Source organism: Bubalus kerabau, chromosome 10 (assembly GCF_029407905.1).
Source record: "Bubalus kerabau isolate K-KA32 ecotype Philippines breed swamp buffalo chromosome 10, PCC_UOA_SB_1v2, whole genome shotgun sequence".
NCBI lineage: Eukaryota > Metazoa > Chordata > Mammalia > Artiodactyla > Bovidae > Bubalus > Bubalus kerabau.
Genome location: NC_073633.1, coordinates 89,179,847 through 89,198,396, shown reverse-complemented (window position 1 = coordinate 89,198,396; position 18,550 = coordinate 89,179,847). Strand labels below are relative to the sequence as shown.

Genomic DNA, 18,550 nt, shown 5'->3' with positions numbered 1-18,550 from the left:
GTTTGTACCCAAGTTTTATAGATTTCAGGATACTGTCTTGTATTCGGCTTTGCCACCCCTAGTTCCCACTTTCTGAGTGCTCTGAGTTAGACTGAACAACCCCAGACTTTCTGGAGTAACTTAGACCTGGGTGTGTTTAAGACCTGGAGCGTGCGTTCACGTGCCTGCATGTCTGTGTGCACACACGTGTGATTGTGAGTGTGCATGTGTGTGGGTGCAACACACAGATGTGTCCTCAGGGGTAAACAAAACAAGAGGCTCTTTGAATACCTACCACTTATCAGACTTTCCAACTTCTTTTTGCTTTCAGTGCAAATGAACTACATGTTGTAAGGGCAGAATTGAAAGGGTTTGGGAAGAATGGGATTAGAAACGGGTGAAAATAAAAATAAAACGGATGGAGGCTTAACCACCTTGACCGGGTTATCTGACAGTAATACCTTTGTAAAGCTGACTGTCAAAATGAAGGACAAACATTGTGCAAAGAACCGCCAGCTGAAAACAACAAAGAAATACCAACCAGGCTTAAAAACCACCAAGAAAACTCATTGTCTGGGGCGGGTGGAGCGAGCGTGCATGTGAATGTGTGCCTTCCGAAGAGAAGAAAGAAAAAGATCGTGGTTGAATCTGGCGCTGTCAGAGCTGCGGACAAATATATTGTAGTAGAGACGATGCCTGTCTGGGGAGGGGAGAACCCTTTTCCTTGGAAATGTTGGCTTTGTCCTCTTACCCCAAACCCCTGTCACCAGGTGACGCACCCAGTTAATCCCTTTGGTGTGGAATGATGTATGATCTTGCTATTAAGAATAACACTGTAATAATGTAATAAGAATATTAATAATGCTGTCTGTTGCTTAACCCATGTGCTGATATATTCATCATACATGTCAGCTCATTTGGGAGGAGAAGGCAGGAAGGAGAAGGAGGCAGCGGCCGCAGCACGCACCACGGAGGACTTATTCGGTTCCACGTCAGAAAGTGACACCTCGACTTTCCACGGCTTTGACGAGGACGATTTGGAAGAGCCTCGCTCCTGCCGAGGACGCCGCAGTGGCCGGGGTTCGCCCACAGCTGATAAAAAGGGCAGTTGCTAAACGCACGGGACAGACTCTCTGGGCAATTAACCATCACCCTGTGACTTTGGTCATTGTTCTGGTTCTGATGTATTTTTTTTTAAGTGAAAGACAGTTTAGGTTTTCCCTTCATCCTGGCTTTTTCCTTTCACCTTCCACACGTTCCTCCCCTCCTTTCCCTCTATTTAGGGTACGCACAGCAGAAGCACAAACTACTGAAAGGAAGCAGAACAAAGAGCAGAATTAACAGTCCTTCAGAGAGATGGCATTGTGATGTACTATTTATTTTCCATAGATATGGGAAGTTAGGTGGATTAGCTCTTTTTTTGGCGGGGGGAATCTTTTTGACATGAGCAGAGTTGATTTCCTCAGTTTCCCTATTTATTGGCAAAATGAAGAGAGGAGGAACATTGGGTTTGGAAACAAAGAACCAATAATGTTAAAAAAAATGATTATTTATATATTCTAGCTAATATTAGTAGACCTCCTTTTTTTGAGACAGAGAGGGAGAGAGAAGGGAAATCAAATAAATGAAAGTAATATTCCATGTAGAAGAAAGCCTCCGTGGGGGAGGATTGATCCAAGGCGACCCCATCAGGAGGAGGTCCTCGATCGGAGAGGGTGGCGCCATCTGTACCCCATGGAGTCGGCGGCTCCCCACAGCAGACCCCTCCCTACTTCTCCTCCTCGACCTTCCCATCTTCCTCCCTGCTTGCAAGAACGTGTCAGCAGCTCCCGGGAAGCCGGGCCGCCCATATGTGGCCTCCATCCAGTGCCTGGGCCCCAACCAGCGGCGCCTGCGGGATCCTCTTCCTCCATCAGCAGAGCTGCTGTTTTGTTGTTGCTGGTTTTTTCCTCGCCTTCCTCCTGGCAAAGAGCGATTCCCAAACTCAGGAATGGACTCTGAGCAGAAAGTCATGGACTCAGCAGTGACAAAACCACCTGAGGCTGTGCTCATGGAAGAAAGAATGTTACCTCACCGTAGAGTTCCCTCTCCCCTCGCCCCTGTCTAAAAACATATAAATACCCATTGGATGATCGAGTCTCCCATATTTCTTCTGTTTTTTATAGTGCCCTCCAGGCACTTTGTTTTATGTTTCCAATAGCACCTCCTGAAATAAACCAAAGCAACACTTGCTCAAGGCCCCTGGGGTGATGAAGACCATCCACTTCGTTGCCAGTCCCAAGGATAACGGCTATGCGGTCCTTGTCCAAAGGTATGTCCTGACTGACTTGTCTTATAATGAGGGAATACCATCCTAGTTGTTTTGTTTTCTTTATGTTTTTTCCTTCTTTCTTTTTTTCCTTTCCCCTCTTCTAACTTGTCTTTTGTTTTTCTGGGTTTGGACCCCCTTACTCATGCGGGAGTGGCCCCTGGAGCATCTTTCTACCCAGCCATCTACTGTCTATGTGTGTGCATGGATACTTATGTGGGCCAAGGCCCAGGTGTGGGATATGAGTCTTGCTTGGACCCTAGGGGGCTCCGTGTGGAGAATGGGGGGTTTCAACTGCAAGAGAAACGGCTGGGGGAGTGCTTAGCTAACTGCCTCCTTTGGCTACGCCTGGAAGCAGAACCCAGGGAATTGAAGTTGGAGTTGGCTGCTGTCCTGGGGTAGGAGTGAGGGGACTGCCTGTCTAGGGTGGAATTCTTTGCTCTAGGTGCCAATTAAAAGAAGATCTCTGATTAGGTACAACATTTAACCCAGTTGATGTGAAGATTCTGAATTCCCCACTAAGCGTGGTCAGGGTCTCCAGCCTTCATGAGAGTATAGGTGCAGAGACATAGGCACTGCCCCTTGGCTTGGGTTGGGAGACCTAAGAGGCCACCCAGGCAATAGGCTGTAAGTGTCTGGAAGGATCTGCTTTGACAATCCAGCCTTTGCAGAGCCTCATGAATTAGACCTCTCATTAAACTAATATACCAACCCAACAGAAGCAAGGACCAAGCAAAGAAACCCACAAATGGACTCTTTATGCTTCCCTTTCTGGTAGCGTGAGACAGAAAGGGCTTCCACTTTTCTCCTGCTTTAAATATGTAAGTGCTTTCCTGGGCATTTGTGCTCAGTTGTGAGAGAATGAGGGTAACTATCTCACCCACTTGGGAGATGGTCTGCCTGATCTGTATGTGGCCCTGTTCTTAGAAAATACGGCATAAACCTCCAACATTGTAATATTCCTGCATGCTCACATGGGAAAAAGCCAATGTAGCTGGTTACCATTGATTTCTGCTGAGGGGCTTGCAACCTGCTCTTGCTGTCTTTCTTTACCCCTTTACTTCATCTGTTCTGTTACTTTGACTCGGGCATTGGATTCATAGACTTATAACTTGCTCCCACTGGTAAAATGGGAGCTTCTATACACTAATAAAAATGTATCCAACCAATCTATATGGTCATTTGGAATCTTGTAGTTGCTTGTAGTCCTGAAATTCTCAGTGACAGCTTGACTTTGAACTTGAAATTAAAAAAATGCATATAATCAAAGCAAATTATGAAAGTTCATCTAATTTCAGAGTCTAGCTTGGGGTTCTGAAGGGGAACCACGAATGAATTGTCTAAACAAACTCCCATGCAAAGATTTATGAGGATGGCTATTGCTCACCTATTTTAGTTTTACTGGCATAACTTGATCTTCAGTGTCTCTTGTTTAGGGTGGTAGATGTTCTCATCTTTCTTAGTTGGTGTAGCAAAGGTGAATGTAATCAAGCCTTTTAGCATTACTTGAGTACCTTATCTTGCTTATAGTATCAGAATCTACAATCTTTAAAAAAAAACAACACAGGAAAAGAACTGGAAGGGACTTTGAAGATGATCAGGTTCAAGTCCTTCACTTTTCACTGGGAAAGATCAACCCAGAGAGACTGAGTTACATTCAAGAGAAGGAAATGGACATTGCTTGGAGGCAGATGTCTTAAGGGGAATGAAGAAAACTCTAAAAGGGAGCTTAGGAGGAGGAAGCTGGCTGTCCTGGCTTTCCAAGTGCCTTGATGGTCGATGTTATAGTTTATCCTCCTTTCTTTATATAGCAATGGCAAACCATTTATATGCCAGGCCTTGTTCTGTTTTCCCTGGAACTGTTCATTTAATCTTCTTGACTATCTGTAAGGTAGGTGCTTGTATTACCCACAGTTTACAGATGAGGAAACTGAACGTTAGTAATTAAGGAATGTACTTGAAGTCCCAGAGCTAATAAGGAGCCAGATTTTGATCCTTGGCAACCTGACTCCAGCACTTATACTATTTACTTTTAATATTGTTCTGCATTGCTCCTTGCATGTTCCATATATGGACTATAGGTATATATAGATATATCTCTCTTCCTTTTTCTCAGGTCCACCTGAGAACTTTAAAAGGTAATCAGTCTTATTAAAAGGAATTTCAAAACTGAAGAGTAAGCAGTTAGATCCCCCAAAGGTAATTCCAATTAAAATTCTGTGCGCAGCTTTATAAAGAGCTCATCTTCTAAACTACCATTTCTAGACATTCCCTCCTGATGCCTATTAGGGACAAAGATCTACTTTCTTGCAACCTCAGAAAACTGCAAGAGTTGTGTGAGTAGTCAGCATATCTGTTGTTTTGTTGTTGCTTTTGTTAAGTATCGATACTCAAATATTAGTACAAAATAAATTAGAATCAACAGGATGAAAATGGTCTGATTAGTTTTCTCTGTCCTCAGCTCAGTAAAGTGCCACCCCAAATCCTTCAGAAATGTCACCTAATTTTCTGAATCCTAGCCCAAAGATAGGAGAATCAAAGATAGTAGAACCTTCTAAATTTGTTGCAACATACAAAACCCCTGGGGGGAACTCTTTCTGTAAAGGTGATTATCGTTGTTGTCTACCTGTTGTTTTTTCCTACCTAGGACAGTCTAATCCTTTACATCTGTTACTGAGACTATGTAGAGAGCAGACCCTCTAATCACTATTAACACTGGGAGTGAGAAATTTGCATTTAATTTTTTTAAAGGTACTTTAAAGTCACTAATGCGATTTGCTACTGGTATTTTAGAGAGAAAGATTTAATAAAAACATGATGTTCACATCAATAGTATCCTTTTAAGTCTTCCTGCTTACCTTGCATCTCTCTTTGCACCTAATAGGCTGCAGCCTGGTATTGCCTTTATATAGCACTTGAGGGAACACAAGATTATTACTCAGGGAGAGAACTAAAGGCTGTTTGGAGGTTCTCACTTCATGGTGGAATAAAATTAATTAATATTATCCCAATATGCCTCCTGTTATGTCTGATGAATATCATCTTGAACTTGTACTTAAAGTTTGAGCAGACTCATGTGTTAGGAATTTTTCTATGGGGGATTTTGTTGACTCTTCTGGAAGTGAAGTTACTTGTGCCATGTATTTTCTGAGTGAGGCATTTTTTGAGTAGAAGCCTAGAGTAGAAAAGTCTGAACTTAATCCCTTTGTGAGTTTGTTTCCATGAATCTCTGCCATGGTTTCTCTATCCCTAGAATATGGACATTCCTTGTGTGCGTTACTTGCTCAGTCGTGTCTGACTCTTTGCAATCCCACGGACTGTAGCCTGCCAGGCTCCTCTATCCATGGAATTCACCAGGAATGAATACTGGAGTATTCTCCAGGCAGAAATACTGGAGTGGGTAGCCATTCCCTTCTCCAGGGGATCTTCCAAACCCAGGGATCGAATCCAAGTCTCCCGCGTTGCGGACAGATTCTTTACCATCTGAGCCACCGTGGAAGCCCTGGACATTCCTTACCCTATCACAATACATAATCAACATTACCTAACCATGATTCTTCAGACAACCTCGTGAGATAAAATAGATTTTCTTTATACCCATTTTGCTGATGAGGAAACTAAGGTTTGATCAGGTTAAATGACTGGTCTGAAGTTCCAGGGTCAGTAGGTGGTGTCTGGGTCTCTCTTGAGTACGATCAGTCAAGGGCTTTAAGGTCTTTCACTCAAGACCTCGCTGGATTGAAAAGAGGCATCTGATGCTGTAAAAAACAAACCAAATCAACCTAACCCAACCCAAACCGAACTTCTAAATCCCAGCCTATTATCCCCTTAGAATCCTGTTGAGAGGTGGCAGTGTCTAAGTTTTCATGAACTTCCCCAAAGAACTGAGGTTGACTGATGGTCAGTGTGATTGCTGGTGGTGACATTGGAGTGGGGTAGGTGGAGGGGTGAGGTGGCAGGGAGTGAAGACCTCAGACTCTGTTTTGGTCACATACCCAAGTACTTCTAACACTGAAACACTGAATTATATGATTCTGTTGTGCTTAATAAAAGTGATTTCTGACCATTTACTCAAAATAGGAAAAACCGTATAGGGAAAATCGTTCAACTTGATTGATTTATAAAACAGCTGAGAATGACAGAAGATCCTTGTCAGAATGAAATTATTGGCTAAAAAGCATTTGCAATTAGGTTTTCAAAGTGTTTTAACACTGGCCCTTCGCCAATAACTGACTTAAATTTTTTTTTAAGTTTTGAAATAGTTTTCATACTTACAAACTTGCACAAATTATACAAAGATTTTCTATATACTCTTCACCCAGATTCTTCAATTAACTGCAGTACAATGATCATAACCAAGGAATTCACATTGATGCAGTACTACAATCCACAGACTCTATTCATGATTGATTTACTCCATTATGAGTGACTCAGAAATTTTGCCTTTAAGCTGAGGTTTAAGCTAGTATGTTTGTAGAGTATAATATTTTCATTCATTTAGTGGCTAGGGACTGAGTAATAGCAGCTCAGCCTTGTGAAGGATAGGATGAAATTAAACACAGGGTCAGTGGATTTATTTGGAATCTAGCTGGGCAAACTAGATATTAGTAAGTAGTTAAAAACATATAAGAGTTTCATGGGATGGTATGTGAGTATTTTTGCTGTGGATCACCAGTAATCAGGGAGATTTTCTTGGAGGAAGTCATCCAGATCAACAAAGAGCTGTAGTTTGACTATTGCTATTTAATCTGTAGGCAAGGGTGTCTATTGTGAGAGAGAATGAAGATAGTGCTGAATAAAAAGCAAAACTGGGAATCACAGCCTGAAATGTAAAATGGCAAAAATCACAGTATTTTTTAAAAGTGCTTAAGTATTGTTCTTTAGCATTTTGTCCATGTCCATAGCATTAGTGCTTATCAAAACATATTGTGATTTTTTGGTAGTCTTTCTCATCAAACAGATGGTGTGTTTCCTTGAAGGTAAAATGATGTCATGTATGTCCCTCGGACAGTACCCGACACCATTGTGCCATAATTGTTTGTTGAGATAAACAGAACTGAGCAACGTTTCTGAGCTAATTAGTGGAAGGATTTAGCGTCTCCTTCTATGCAGAGTGGATGCTCAAGAAATTTTCTCGGTAGAAAAGTTGAAGCCATAGCTGGACACAGTATTAAGGTCAAGTGAAGGAGGTAAATGAAACCCAGAGGCAGTGGGGTGGGGGGAAGGAGAGAGAATGAGGACATGAAGATGGGGTGAGGGGCAAGTAGGAGATCTGTGGAGTGATGGAAAGTAAGCCTCCTTAAGGCGGCTGAGAACAGAAGACTGAGATGTAAGAGGACATTCCCAGTGGCCCACACTTGGCCCAGAAAAAATAAATAGATGTAGGAGCAAAAAGTTGAGAAGCAACCAGCTACTTTCTAGGTGGCTTAATTAGGGTAGAAGAAGAATGTATATGTGAGTGTGTTTGTGTGTGTGTGTTGGGGGGTCAAAGGTAGAAATTTGAGGAAATGGAAAGGATGTGGGGTATGGTTATGAGACAGACTCACCAAGCAAGCAATGAAACGAGGCCGGGTGGGTGGGGATCTGGGCCACTGGGGGAGGGACTGGAAGACTCCTGGCAGAGGGTGAAAGTCTGATGGATGCCCAACTTGGCAAGTGCTCTCTGGGGGCTCTGGAGAGAGGCCAGCTGGTTCTGTTGCTGGAGTGAAGGGGCTGGAGGAGATGGAACAGTGAAGAGATGAGCACAGGGGAGGGTGAGGAGGGGAGCCTGGGAAGGGACAGCACAGAAGCAGATCTGAGAAGGGGACAGGGGGATGGGATGGGATGCAGAGGAAAGATTCAGGAACAGGGGTGTAGGGAGGGCTTGGCGGCAGGTGGAAATGAGGCCCTTCTCAGTCTCCCTTTAAAAGCATCGGTGGATAGATAGAGTCCTGGCTTTGGAAGTGCATCAAATCCAGTCCTGTACCCCTGACCAGTGATGCCTTGGGTACCAGAAGCGATGGGGGATGGGAAGGGGAGGTGCAACTTGGAAGAGGCTGAGCAGCTCATTTGGTTTTTTGGGGTTTTTTTTTTTAGCTCATTAGATTTTGAACTTTGTTCCCTGCCAGCTTGGCCGCTTTACAGTTGAACCCTCCCCTCTCCTCCTCTCACCAGTCAGAGTGAGCTGGACACCATGGGGAGACCCATCTCTGCCCTCAGGAACTGCTTCTTGGGGTGAAATGTGATAGTCCTTGGTTTTATTGCTTATTCCTTTGTGCCGACTATTCCATTCCAAAGACCAGAATAACCTCGCAGACTTCATTTCAGCTAGAAGCAAAATCCTTGCCCGGCTGGTTCCCATCCAGGCTAAAGGGACCCACCTGGTTTGAACTGCCACCACGTTCCAAGGCTGACTCTGGGATCACTGGGCTAGTTGAGGACTGGAACAGATATCTTGGCTTGATTTTCTCTCTGAGTAATTCTGACACCCTGGGGCAGGATGGAGGGATGAGAGCGTGCACATGAAGCAGTGTCCTTTTCGCCTTAGACCAAATGGGGCACCCGTTGGGCTTTGCTGTGACTACTACTGGTCCCGTAGCATAGATACTACTCATTTCCATTTAAGTGACAGGTGACAGATTCTATCATAATGGTCCTTCTGGAGTATTTCAACAGGGAAAAGATTGTTTCATTTCTAAGTAGAGGAGAAAAAAGTAAAGTGAAAGTGAAGTCGCTCAGTAGTGTCCAACTCTTTGCAACCCCGTGGACTGTAGCCTACCAGGCTTCTCTGTCCATGGGATTCTCCAGGCAAGGATACAGGAGTGGGTTGCCATTTCCTTCTCCAGGGATCTTCCCGACCCAGGTATCGAACCCGGGTCTCCCGCATTGCAGGCAGACGCTTTACTGTCTGAGCCACATTTTGCTAATACCCAGTTTTGCCTGCTACAGCCACCTAGGAATTAAAAACCCAGCCACGCCCTCTGTTTCTCGTGTCATTCTGTTGTCCAGGAGCAGCTGATCTCTCCTATTCCTGGCTGATGTTGAGCTGCTGATGTTGAATGAAGGCACGAGAGACAGCTAGTCTGGTGCTCGTTGTGCATAGCGTGGCCTCATTCGTGTGGCAAATTGTTAGTTGTTTCCGTTTTTTTTTTTTCCCCCGATTCATTTCATTTCCACCACTTCCTTAAATTGAAATCTTTCTTTTTTAGGCAGTTGTCCTATGCTGTTGTTTTTTGTTTTATCTCTCATTGCCTTTCCCTCTGCAGTCAACGCTCTGACCTGGAGACTCCGGCATCCTTCAAGCAAGCCGTATCTGAAGAAGGTGGAGAGAAGCTACGAGAATCAGCACCTCCTCTTCCTCTTCCTCCTCCTCCTTCTCCTCTTCCCTTGCCTGGCCCCCTCCTGCGCATGCGTTTCCGCCAACACAGGAGCCTGGATTGTGGACAAGCCTCCAGCGCAACTCAGCTCGGCTCAGAGAAGTCTCGGGAATGGCCTCACTTTGTGCAATAAGAAGACTTTTTTTTTTTAATTCTCCATTACTTTTTTTTTTTTAAGTGTCTGTGAGAAAATATCCAGGTCAGACTGGAATCGCTCTACCGTAGAAATAACTGAACACAAACAGACTTACAGGGAAAAAAAAAAGAGTTAACTATTTTATTTATTTCAATATTTAAAAGAAAAGGTGCTGATCTGGCACAGTATTTTTGTTTAAAGTACCTTCAACTTTAAAAGTTAAAAGCAATTTTTGTGAAGACATGAAAATCAATAGAGGACTTACTGTAAAATAAAGACTGCATATTAACTCTAAGGAAAAATACCCCGCATTTTTAATAAGAGAATAAAGATCAACTCTGCTCTCTCAGGCTTTTTAAAAAGCCATTCATGTATGTTCTTTAGGTATTTTTATTTCTGCAAGTTGGAAGTGGTAAGTGAGGAGTGATCAGTTTTTTTTTTTTTTCCTTCTTCAAAAGTCTATTGAAAGTGTTTGATTATGTGTTAAGACTTGACTGAAATAAATTAGCCACAAGGGCTATCAGCAGTCTCTCTGCTCCCCTCTAAAACAGTCAAACAAACAAACTCTCCCCTCACCCCAGGCAAGCCCCATTTATCTGATGTCAAGAAGCAGCCTGCCTCCTGGTTATCGTGTCTGATGAGGCCTAGTTCTGAAAGGAATTCCATCTAGCGATTAAATATATCTCTGCAAGTTCAACAGATTTAAACACAGACAGCTTTGTTTAAAATAACCCAGTGAAGAAAGAGAAAGAGGAGGAAAAAAAGAGAACAAAAAATAAGCATTTGCTGGGATGATACTGAGTCCATTCCCTGACAACTCCTAGAGGAGACTTGCAAAGGGAGCCTTCTGCTGATCTGGCTTCTAGATGTCCCCAGGGGTGAGGAAGGCCAGCCTGACGGATGGAAAGCTCACACGTTCAGTTGCTGATGGGGAAAAAGGCAGGTGAACGGTCCTTTTATGGCCATGTTAGTGGACGTGAATGTGACCTATGAAATACATTCAACATTGTGTCTGCAGCCTAGGGAAGGAGCTGGGGTGACTGGCTGGGCCACTGGGCTTTGCTCCCGGTCTCTTGAGTTTCCCTCACTGCTAAGCAGAGTCATAATAATCAATGTACCATCTAACACTGGATATTCCTCTCAGGAAAAGTCTTGGGTGACAGTGTTAGTGGGATGGTTCCAAGCCCGAGAATATCTCTTTTACCTTAGCGAGGGGAGTTGGAGGGGCACAGAATTCTTGCCAGTCTGTTCAAGGCCAGTCCCTGGGGGAGATCACCAAGAGTATCTTTTTCCTTTTTTTTTTTTTTTTATCATTTTGTTCTTTCTGTGACATTTTCTGATAGAAAGTGTCCTTTATCAAAATGAGAATTATAATAATAATCCACTCTCCAACCATCTCCCACAAGTTATAACATGCGTAGAATTGTGATAAAGTTTTGCATAATGTAGGGTTTGTATCAAGTTTGTGTAAGTTTCGGTTAAAATAAAAGTCTGTTTCCAATGCTCCTATAGCATCTCTGTAAATGTTGCTTTTCCATCCTCATCCTCCATGAGTTCAACTTTCACACTGGCCTATAGTAGGGGCTCCTGAAAGGATTCTGCCCATTCTCATGCCCAGGATCTGTTGAGCCCCATTGTTTTGTTTAGAAGCATAGTCCAGAACAGAGGCTGCCACTGGCTTGGCTGACAGGTGGTGACTTGGAAAGTGCACGATGTCCAGGGTTGGTACCAGCATCCGAGCTTTGAGTCCAGAGTTGCTGTTGCCCACCCACCATCACCACAGCCACTGCCACCCTCTCCATGGCCAAAATGGAGCTGTGGAGAGCTTGGTTATGTGTACTGACTTAAGATACCCATCCAATGTTGCTGTCACACCCTGTGCTAAGATAGTTTTGCACAATAATGCACGATGTAGTGTGTGCTTGGGAAAAGCTGAGAGGTTAATGCTTCCACTTTTTGGAAGGTAGTGGTGTAGGCTCCCCAAGCTGCCAGTTGGCACAGCTGTAAGCCTGCCCCCCGCCCCAAGATAAGTATCTTCTTGAGTGTGAAGGTGGACACTTCTCTGATGGGTCCTCTAGGTCAGAGTGAAGCAGGCCAGCCTCTCAGGCCAGGTTTGCCCCCTGAGTGTTGCCAGCTCACACACAGGCCAGATGGAGATGGAACAGGACACTATGACGGTGCCGCTAGCATGTTCCATCTTCCTTTAGACATTATGGATTTATACATTTCTCTAGCAGTAAAAAGGATATTCCCCCTGATATACCCTCCTTAGGGTTTTCTTCTTTTTACTGTGGGTGAAATATACATGATATTTACCATTTTAACTTTTTGAAGTGTATGGTCAGTAGCATTAACTACACTCACATTGTTGTGCAACCATCCCCACCATCCATCTCCAGAACTTTTTTGTCTTTTTCAACTGAAGCTCTATATCCATTAAACACTGTCCATTTCCCCCTCCCTAGCTCCTGGCAATCACCATTCTACTTTCTGTCTCTATGAATTCGATTATTTGAGGTACTTCATCTAAGTACAATCATACAGTATTTGTCCTTTTTGCCAGACTTGTTTCTCTTAGCATATCTTCAAAGTTCATTCATGTTGTAACATGTCACAATTCATTCCTTTTTTCAGATTGAATACCATTCCATTGCATGTATATATTACATTTTCTTTATCTGTTCATCTGTTTATAGATACTTGAAGTAGAAGTTTTGATCATTTATTACACACTACCCACTTCCTGTGTGTGCATGCTAAGTCCCTTCAGTTGTGTTCGACTCTTTGAGACCCCATGGACTGTAGCCCGCTGGGCTCCCCTGCCCATGGTATTCTCCAGGCAAGAATACTGGAGTGGGTTGCCATGCCCTCTCCAGGGGATCTTCCCAACCCAGTGATCGAACCTGCATCTCTTATGTCTCCTGCATTGGCAGGCAGGTTCTTTCCCATTAGTGCTCCTGGGAAGCCCACCCACTTCCTACAGTGACTCAGATTTGAGATGCCTAAATTCAGAGGTTACCTAGGGATTTAAATATCTTCTTAGGAAGGAAGTGATTGCACCTGAAATTCTTCTACTTTGTACCCTGGAAGAGGGTACTTTGCCTCCGAAGGGCAAATACTTTCTACCTAAAGTGTGTTTTGTGTTAGTGCTAAATCGCTTCAGCCATGTCCTACTCTTTGTGAGCCCTCAGACTTTAGCCCGCCAGGTTTCTCTGTCCATGGGATTCTCCAGGCAAGATTACTGGAGTGGGTTGCCATTTCCTTCTCCAGGGGATCTTCCTAACCCAGAGATCAAACCTACGTCTCTCTTGTCTCCTGCATGGGCAGGCAGGTTCTTTACCGCTAGCCCCACCTGGGAAGCCCGTATAAAGTGTGTTTTACTTCATGACTAAGGCTTTCTCTGTAGAAACTGTCTTTGGGATGCTTGTAGGGACAAGATGTCTAGCATGGAGCTGTAAATAAGGACAGAGGAGACCCCGCAGAATCTAATGTCTCTAATGGCAAGTCATGAGTCAGAGATTGCCTTTTCTAAATGTCTGACGGTTTGTTATTGGCAAAGTACGCTTATGCTTTCGGTCTGTTGGTGGTCACTGACCAGGAGGGTGGGGGAACGTGTACATGTGAGCCAGAGAATGAGAAAAAGAAGTCATTTCTTCTCATCCATTTGGAAATATTGAGTTGACCTAAAAATTTGTTGGGGTTTTTCTGTAAGATGTTTTGGAAAAAGTTGAACAAGCATTTTTGCCAATGCACTATATTAATTTGTATGAAGAGTTAGCTCTGGGTTTGAATTCAGATGCCTACAGGGCAGGTATCATTAATGAGTAAAACAGGCCAGGGATGAGAACATGAACAGTGCCAGGGAGACAGGGAGCAGCCTTTATGCTCAGCTTTGGGGGATAACAGAGAGGGTTGGCAGTGGGTATGGAGAGCCAGAAAGCTCCTGCGAGCACCTGTGCCCTGAATGAGGCAGCTCCCACAGCTCGAGGTGGTGTTGCCTGCAAGAACGTGATCCCAGGGTACCCATGTCCTCTGGTTTTTCAAGAGGGGCCAAAATTTTTAAATATTTGGGAGATCTCCCTATTTTAAAATGTTTAATGTAAATTAAAAACACTGAAGAACCACTTTGTGTGGACGAAATCAAATGTGAGCATGTAGCAGATACCCTTTGAAGGCTTTGGGGCAGCTTGCCAAGGGCTTCCAGGTGGTGAGAGTTGAAGAAGTTGAGGTTAGGTTGCCCGGACCAAACTCCATCATGACAGCAGATCCTTGACTTAGCCTGTGAGTGCGTCTGGTGGTATCCTGACTTAGACCTGTTTCATGCTGGGAATGGTCCTTTGGTGGCCCTCTGGATGGAGCTAGGTCATTATTCATCATGTGTTAGGAATTCAGGATGTGGTTCCAGGAAAAAATGTTCCCCCATCCAACCCTCTGAAAGATCTCCTGTTTAAAACTCTGGGCACAGTTGTAAGTTTAAAGATATGTTTTTTATTTCACATTATTATTGATGATGAGTTATCTGTTATATCACATTCCTTTTATCCTTTTTTTTCTAAGAACTTCAAATTATTCCATATGATTAGAACTGAATTCACTTTATTGTATCCCCAAACCCCCAAGTTTAAATTCACAACTTCTTTTGATTTAAATAAAACATATTTATACATATATGATATCTTACAAAATGTCTTCTGAAATAAGTTACATATGCGATTCTGTGGTGGCTCAGACAGTAAAGACTTTGCCTGCAATGTGGAGACCCAGGTTCGATCCCTGGGTTGGAAAGATCCCCTGGAGAAGGAAATGGCAGCCCACTCCAGTATTCTTGCCTGGAAAATCCCATGGATGGAAGAGCCTGGCAGGCTACAGTAGTCTATGGGGTTGCAAAGAGTTGGACATGACTGAAATGACTTCATATCATATATCATGAGATGTAAAATACTTTTAAATAACAAAAATTCTAGAGGGATATATATATTATGTATAATTATATTTTATTATATAATGTATATTGATACTACATTATATTTATATGAAGGGGGCAGCAGAAGATGAGATGGTTAGATAGCATCACCGACTCAATGGACATGAATTTGAGCAAATTCCAGGAGATAGTAGAGAACAGAGGAGCCTGGCATGCTGCAGTTCATGGGGTCGCAAAGAGTTGCATCCAACTCAGAGACTGAAAATCAACAACAACATATTAAGTGTATTTTATATATTATTATTATCATTCTAGAATTTTTATTTAGATTTCTCTTGAATTTTATATCTTTTATGTATCTTATTTCAGAGGACACTTTGTAAGAGAGTCAAACCAGATTTTATGCAAAGTGAAAGTGAATAAACTGTGTTAGTTGCTCAGTTGTATCCCACGCTTTGCGACCCCATGGACTGTCTAGTTCACCAGGCTCCCCTGTCCATAGGATTCTCCAGGCAAAAATACTAGAGCGGGTTGCCAATCCCTTCTCCAGGGCATCTTCCTTACCTAGGGATCAAACCCAGGTCTCCCACATTGCAGGCAGATTCTTTACCGTCTGAGCCATAGGGAAGCCCATTTTATGCAAAGCAGTATGCAAAAACTAGTCACTTGGGTCACAGTTGTTTTTTGGTTTTGTTTTGTCAGGGTGGAAAGGTTATTCCAAATAAGCAATTTGTTTCCCTTGTGGTTTATAATGGAGGGTTTGAAAACTTTTTCTATCAAGACCCAGACAGTGAATATTTCAGACTTTGTAGTTCAGACATCTGTTGCAACTACTCAGCTCTGGAGTTGTAGCATGAAAGCTGCCTGAGTTAGTATGTAAATGAATGGACATGGTTGTGTTCCAATAAAACTTTATTTACAATAATAGGCAGCTGACCAGATTTGGCTCAGGGGCCATTGTTTGCTGATCCTGATTTAGAAAGCAACTATTATACTGTTAAGTTGGGTGGTGATAATTTTATGGTATTTTCCAGGTCTCAGGACTGAGGAAAGAAGAATTTCAAATCATCAGGTGAAGGGCTAGGAGTGCATTCCAGGGTCAGCAACGTCTGCTGTATTGAGATCTATGTGAAGAAATGTTTCAGAGCCAAAAATTCCATCACAAGATTTTAGAGAGCTGTCAACCGGAATTTCCAGTTTGAGTGCCGAATACAAACTACAACAGTGCAGAGTTTACCCAAAGAATCTGTCAATAATCCAACCAGCCTGTGTCCTAGTCATATATAATAGTGACTCTGGGGACATGATGAGTAATATGGTTCATCTCTGGTAACTTAAGTAGGAAAAAGGCCAACTTTAGAATAGTTAGATTTGTGCGGATGGTGCCTACAGGCCTGGGGAACGTAGGCAGCACTGTGTCATCTGTATCAGATAAATGATAAAGGGCATTTCGTGGAACCTGACACGGAAGGCGTGGAGCGGCTGTAGTTAGAGAAATGGTCTCTCTCTGGTGACTACTGATTCTTCTGTGATTGTGTGGCTCTCTGAAATTGTTAATCGTGGGGGTATTGAGGATGTTACTGTGATACCTTTATTCCTAAGAACTCAGACTCCTGTGTGGTCATTCAGAATCAGGAGACTTCCCCCACCTTCTTAACTTCACATCCCCTAAGAACTGATAAGACATCATTTCCCTCCTTGGATGGTGGAGAAGATTCCTGATGCTAGGCATCCTATTGAATTAAAACCTTACAAATTGAATAGGAGATTATCCTGAAGGGTAGCCTATGAGCTAGTCATGCTAAGTGGCAGCATCCATGTCAAATTTATCCATGATGTCCTCTTTAGCCCTTGCTAGAAGAAGCTCAATTGTTTGGAAACATACATAACTTTCAGATCTCAGGATAACTTTTAGTGGTGCTTACTGCTAAATTCCCCTACTCATTTGCAAGTTTCCTTAAAAGAGACAGGGGTTGAGTTGGACAGGTTGTATATTTGCTCCATTTGCTGTAAGCTCTGCCCTGTGAGCACATCTGAGTTCACCCACTTGTCAGTTTTGGGGCATAGACTGGAAGGAGAAAGAGTCTTCAGACCAAAAGTTAGAAAATCCTATTATGACTCATGTTAATGTATGGCAGAAACCAGCACAATATTGTAAAGCAGTTATCCTCCAATTAAAAATAAATAAATAAAAGAAAATCCTGTTTATGTTTTACATAAACATGGTGTGAGCAGCACCCTCTCTTTTGTGCTTCCACCAGGTATTTCCTTATACCAGAGTAGAAAATACTTGCTGAGAGGTGAGAACAGTGGTCATCAATGGTTTAGCACCAATCTAACTGGTAACAATTATGTTGACTGTGCTGTTAGTGATCACCTGGCAAGGCATAATCATAGCTGAGATGGATCTGGAAGTCCTAGTAGAACATTAGCTGAAGGAGTGTTGTGTTGTTTATTTTTAAGTAAGCATGATACCAGGATGTGTTATATTGGGAATACTGTGCAAGGGCTGGGAAGTACTTTTCCACCCCTGTTTAATATTTGATACCACCATGTTCAAATTAGCTGAAAATAACTGTGTAAAGGTCCGTCTAGTTAAGGCTATGGTTTTTCCAGGGGTCATGTATGGATGTGAGAGTTGGACTATAAAGAAAGCTGAGGGCCGAAGAATTGATGCTTTTGAACTGTGGTGTTGGAGAAGGCTCTTGAGAGTCCCTTGGACTGCAAGGAGATCCAACCAGTCCATCCTAAAGGAGATCAGTCCTGGGTGTTCATTGGAAGGAGTGATGTTGAAGCTAAAACTCCAATACTTTGGCCACCTGATGCAAAGAGCTGACTCATTGGAAAAGACCCTGATGCTGGGAAAGATTGAGGGCAGGAGGAGAAGGGGATGACAGAGGATGAGATGGCTGGATGGCATCGACTCTATTGACATGGGTTTGGGTGGACTCTGGGAGTTGGTGATGGACAGGCAGGCCTGGTGTGCTGCGGTTCATGGGGTCACAAAGAGTCGGACATGACTGAGTGACTGAACTGAACTGTGGAAAAATCAAAAGATGCAATAAAGATTATTAACAACATGTTTAAAGGGGTGGAAAATAAATCCTTTAAGGAAGGGTTAAAGGATTTGGGCTCGTTTAACTTGAGGAAGAGATTAATGGGTCATTTAATAATCATCATTATTTGTATCATTGAGAAAAAAGAGACTGACCAGTTGTCATCTAGAGATGACAAGAGGAACACCTTGGGCCTTCGAACAAATTGACGAACTTCTTTTGCCATCAAGGGTTTTTGACAATTGAGGCTGAAATAGAACTCACTGCTAGTCAAGCATTTCTCCTGCGTAGAATTAGGGGCATGGACCAGATTACCTCTTGGGGGCCAACCTGGGTCTGCAGTGCTTTGAAATGCAGCTGGGCAACCTGAAAGAGTGCCTGACTCACCACCATGGAGTGGGAGACAAGGGAAAAATTAGTCTCATGAATGCATATTATGATTACTAACTAAAATACACTTCTAAGCTTGCTCCTATGCACCCTGGAGCAATGTCCCAAGCCTGTATGGGGACTCTTCTGGTTTGGATAGTGTGAGACACCAGCTGGAAGAGTGAACGTGGTGGCAAGAGACATTTTCCTTCAGAGAAATACCCAGTATGGGTAAAAGGAAGTAAAAAGCAGCAGAAAGGGATAGTAAAGCCAAAAGGCCACTAAGTAAAAACGGTTCTGCCGAAACTCCATCTGAATTCCCATTTCTCATGTGGTTGGACCCCACCATGCCCAGTGTCACCCTTGGCACATGGACTTCATTGTTGCTCATGGGGTCTGGAAATTATTCTCAGCTGGATTTTG

The 18,550-nt window shown here is 43.2% G+C and overlaps 1 protein-coding gene across 5 annotated transcripts in view; it reads left to right on the top strand.

Moving 5' to 3' along the window:
• DPF3 (double PHD fingers 3) overlaps positions 1–18,550 on the top strand; it is a 291,918-nt gene that overhangs the window by 222,877 nt on the left and 50,491 nt on the right. Inside the window, exons 9-10 of one of the 5 annotated variants that reach the window (XR_008699676.1) lie at positions 2,180–2,290; positions 9,532–12,059. The exons of 2 other annotated variants lie outside the window; for them this stretch is intronic. The gene's annotated coding sequence lies outside the window, so the exon portion shown is untranslated. Of the gene's footprint in view, positions 1–891; positions 2,291–9,531; positions 12,060–18,550 lie in introns of those variants that run through there. 2 more of the 5 variants (XR_008699677.1, XR_008699675.1) reach the window with 2 other exon arrangements.